The following is a 5,364-nucleotide window of genomic DNA, read 5'->3' as shown; positions in this document are numbered from 1 at the left end:
GTGGCTGGGCTTCAGAACTAGAGTCGACCCTGCAAAATACAAATTCACTTCTTAGCAGAGGTTGAATTTTTTGAGTTGGGGTCCATTTCTCTAGTACCAAACATGATCTGGGGACTCGCAGCATGGACAGCCTCTGGGAGCTTGTTAGAAATGTAGACCTCGGTCCCATCCCGGACCACCGAACCAGAAGCTGCAGTTTTTCAGAATGGCTGGGTAATTTGTATGCATGCTGATCAAATATTGTAGATTTGGTCTTAGGTTCTTGAGACTTCTTCTTTTCTCCTGCTCAGTGGGGCATCATGGAATCCTATCTTGGGGTCCTTCATGGGTTTACGGAGAGATGAGTGAGCAAATGCAGAGAACTGTCTTAGCCTGACAAAAACCCCTTCCCCTTTCTCCATCTATCCTTATCCTACACAGGTGTCAGACAAGGCATGTCCAGATATGTTACTTCCCTTATCCTCACACGCTCCTGTGTCTATTTTTAAACAACGAATCCCAATTATATTGATGAAGAAATGACCTAGTTTGTTGAAGCTTTGAGAGCTTCAATGGACTCACCCTGGTGATTGCTGACAGCTTGCTTTCACCTTCCTTTGGTATGTGTCTTAGGCTAGAACTTCTATCCTTTTAAACACATAGCTCCAAAGAATCATTATTGAAAAAAAGCAATCAGAAACAGAATGTTGGGCTTGGTTTGAGTCATAAATTCCACCACGTAGGGATGAAATTAAGGACTTTTTTCCTGAGCCTCTGCAAATGATTCCAGTAGTTCAGAGGCCCTTTTGAACAAGAGGTTACATGGATTGAGTTTCAAAGAAAAGAATGTCGAAAGACGTCTTCCAGCTGAGAATGGGCTCCAGATGTGAGCATTGCTCTTCCAGATGTGTGGACGAATGGAGCGGGACTGAGATGCCTCACATGTCTGCAACATGAAATGGAAAATCCTCTCTCAGCCATAGGGGAAAGTAGGACAGGGGGAAGACAAATGGAATCCAAATTAAACTCTTCAAGGTGGGGCCAGACTAACTCGAAGAAATCATTCCCACGTGGGCTGACATTTTACATATGCAGTATGTGTAGAGGCCACGCCTCAAACTGCGCTGCTGAGCAGAAACTCAGGAGGTATTTTGTCTGCGGGAACTCACTCTTCTCAGACCTGCATAATTCTGATTCAGCCCCTTAGAGGAGCCTCACTGAGAACTGCTGAGACTACAGACAGATCAAGCAGGACAGGCGGCCAGACTTACTTAGGGGAGCTGAGAACAGAGCCCAGAATGCGGAAGGGGAAGGAGCCAGGAATCACACAGTCCTTTCTTTCTTCGGCTTCTGAATCAGCAACTCATTCTCTCGGGGATCGCTGGGTTTGTTTCTTGACAATGGCTAGCAGGTCCCATGTTTCTCAGATGAGTAAATTTGAAACCACAGAAAACCGAGGCCTTGTGGCCAAGTCCTCGTGGTTTGTCACATCTCTGAAAATCTGAGCCATTGTCAAACTCCTGGCTGCAGGGAATTAAACCCTTTATTTCCCTCTGCCAGCATCTTCACCTTCTCCAGGAAGATCTGCCAAAGGACTGCTCCAGGTGCAGGTCCACCCACCTCCCCACTTTCCCAAACCTTCCTTTTCCATTTAGAGGCTGTCCTTGAGTGCCAATTTCCATGTCACTCTGGAAGTGTAAAAGTGATCTTTATTCCCCCTACCTTCTCTATTTTTAAGCAACACAACTAACTCACTCTGTACTGGTTCAGCTGGTGAGGATCCATATTTTCATTTTCCCCTAAGAGTTCCCAGGATCTAAACAATATGTTCTGACAAAACAGGTTAATTTGAGTTGCTAATTATTTACATTATTAAAACATTATTACATTTGTCCATGTAATAATGTCTACATACTGATTACACACACACACATACACACACACACACACCCCCCCCCCAAACTGGCATAATCCCTGGTTAATATGCTAATAATAAAATTGATGATTACTAAGTTGAAAAAGTTAGTTAGCTGTCTTCTGTTTTTGTATATGGGGCCTAATTCTTCCTATGATCTTGGGCCCAACACTTTTCTGAAAGGCCACACCAGTCAGAAAGCAGATTTTCCAGTTGGAAGCTATTGAATGCATTGTAGGGGTAAACCCAGGACCAGTCCACCCTGGGAGGACATATGTCATTACACTGAGAATCAAGTATCAGGAAGTATAGTATCATCATCATCATTATCAATCAATGACTAACTATGAGTTTATTTCCTTTTGTTTTTATTTTATTTTTTAATTTAATTTAATTTTCATTTATTTATTTTTTTTGAGATGGGGTCTCAGTCTGTCACCCAGGCTGGAGTGCAGTGGCATGATGTTGATTCTCTGCAACCTCTGCCTCCTGGATTCAAGCAATTCTCCTGCCTTAGCCTCCTGAGTAGCTGGGACTACAGGCGTATGCCACCATGGCAGGCTAATTTTTTTGTATTTTTAGTAGAGACAGGGTTTCACCACATTGGCCAGGCTGGTCTTGAACTCCAACTCCTGACCTCAAGTGATCTGCCTGCCTCAGCCTCCCAAAGTGCTGGGATTACAGGCATGAGCCACCGAATCCAGCCTCCTTTTGCTTTTAATCAATTTAGAATTGAGTTCTCAAGCTGCTGTTTGTTTTGATTCTAAGCATATTTTGATATTCCAGTGAGTACCCCATTCAGTTTATATATATATATACACACACACACATATATATATATATATAAAATTACACACCCTGCATCAAAAACATCTTTACGTATTTTTATACTTAAACCCAGTTCAAATTGCTTTAAGGCTTAGGAAAATAGGTTTAGTTCAGTATGTAGTTTAGAAAATGTATACATTTTATTCTGGCTTCCAACTAAAACTGTGGTGTATTTCTTGCCTCTGAATTGGACAGATTTCTGTGTTTGGCATGTATTGTGGCAATGGTGTATTATTTTGTTCTTGTCAGTTGCATTCATCATTATTTTAAAAAGATTCCAGAAAGCCTGGTGTTATAGTTAGCCCACCTTGACCCTAAATGTTGCACCATTGCATTTTGACCAAGCATTGGGATCATAAAAATTCTCCACCTTCTGTTTCTAGGCTTTCCCCACAGCTCACAGCCCAGAGTCAGGAGAAATGGCGTTTTGGTTCATCGGCTTCCCTGCAGTGAGCGGGGCTGTCCAGACTGAAGGGAAATGGCATTTCTCCTGCTGCAACTCAGGACCCTGCTAGAATAATTCTTGCCTAAGACGGCATCGCAGCCATGTGTTCTCCAGCTCATTAATCCTCAGCAGTGACTAACGCTGAAAACCCAACCCTTGTCTTTGGCCAAGGGTGTAATTTCATTTGGAATGTTGCTTTCTGTTGACTTGTTCTCTACCTTTTTTTTCACCTGTCTGTTATGCTTAACTCTACCCTCCTGCACGTGTTAATTCTAGTCCTTTGGTGATCTAAACTAAAGAAAATGCCTCAGGCATAAACTTTTTATTGATTAGGTTTCTTTTCATGTGCTACGGCACCTATACCTCTAATATTGATGTATTAGTTTAAGCCTACCATTTCTCGAATGCCTATGTGCCAGGTAACTTACATGTATCATGTTTGTTGTGACTAACAACCCAATATAGTGTTGTCCCCACTTTTTAGATGAGAAAACTGAATCTCAGAGAGTCTGAATGCCTTGCCCAAGGCCCTGCAGCTAGAAAACCTCGTCTATCTGACTTCAAAGTCTATGCTTCATGGACTTCCAGCTCTGGTTCACGTTACCCCAGTAGAACCCTGTGACTTCAAGAATTTCTCAGACGTCCAAACCAATCTATTTTAATTCACTTTGTTAATAAAAATAATAATTCCTGCCTGTCTCATAGATGGTGTAATGAAGTGAAAGGAAGCAGAAGAGAGTGTTGTAGCTGGAAAGGTGGGAAATCACCCCGTCTATGCTGAAGGGAAGATTTCAGGTTCCAAATGACATGTTTCCCTCAGAACGTGTGAACCTGCCACCACCCTTTTAATTTGGTGGATTGATTTAATCCTGTATCCGAACCTGAGTGAGGAGATTCCTTCCTGGTTCATGACCCCGCTCTTGGAAATGCAGGATCTTGAACTAGAAGGCTCTGAGTGACAGAATGAAGAGCTGGAGGAATCAGAGTGAGATACAAGAGGGTTCTAGACTTGTTCCTCATTTTATCAGACAATTGAAAGTGTTGATCTTCCTTCTAGAACTTGTAACAAGAGAACGAACAGCAAACATGAACTGTTTCCCCTCGAGTTTGTTTTCTTGCACATACCCTCTCTTCCTGACGCCTTGGAAGAACAGCCTCTCTTGACCACCAGAGGACAAGCCTACAAAAGTGTAGAGTAGATGCGTGGCTGAGTGCATGTTTGCACCCTCATTCCACATCCATCTATGAAGCATTTGAGGCAGTTCCAACAATAGCATGATCACTAGCCGTGCTGCCATTTCTTCCAACAGTGACCATGAATATCTTTGCTGTGCTCCTGAAACTCTGCAGACAGTCCTGAGGGATCCAGTGGGTCCTCTGACAGACCCCAATGCTGGAAGTCACGCATATAGCTCTGAAGAGTTGTCACAAGAAATGGCGTTTCTAGAGGATGCACAGGAAGCTTTTCATTTGGCATCAGAAAGGCTATTGGATTTGCAAAGACTGCAGAGGAAGAGTTTAAATTCTGAGCCCTCAAAACAGATTTTCAGAAAAGTGTCTTCCAAGCTTTGTTTAGTAAATATAAACAAGATAAGACAACACGCTTCCCAGGATCTTTCTCTTGGGTTTTTATTATGTATGTATTCGTTTATTTTTTGCCTATGATAGGGGTATTACTAGGAAAGGGAGACCAAAACCTCTCATTCCTTAGGTTGTATGTAATGCTTACTCAGGAGATACGAGCAAACACTTTGGAATCTTTATCATTTATATGTTAGCTGCCTTACTGGTGAACTCTACAGAGACTATCATATTTACCAAAATAGAATGACATCTCTGCAGAATCTTTTGTCATAGGATTTCTTGGCCAAGTCACCTTCCCTCTAATTTGCAGAGATGATAATAAAAATCAAGTGAGGTCACTAGTTGAAGAATAAGTCATCAGCAGAAGCTGATGAGCTCAGCCTCCTTCAATCTGGCCTGGAACCAGGTGACGGGTTCAGCGCAGGAGCCTGGCCTTCTCTCCCAGCTCTCGATATACATACTTACTGCAATGGGTACATGTAGTTAGTGCTGAAAAAACAGCTGTGGTGTGGAGCAAGTCCAGTGGCTCTTTAATTATTTGCAAATTTGAAGTCAGTTAAGTTTCTTAATTATTAATGATCATCCTTTGGACATCAATATGCCAAGTACTGCA

This window comes from Macaca nemestrina, chromosome 10 (genome assembly GCF_043159975.1).
Source record: "Macaca nemestrina isolate mMacNem1 chromosome 10, mMacNem.hap1, whole genome shotgun sequence".
Taxonomy (NCBI): Eukaryota; Metazoa; Chordata; class Mammalia; order Primates; family Cercopithecidae; genus Macaca; species Macaca nemestrina.
This window is presented reverse-complemented; position numbering follows the sequence as displayed.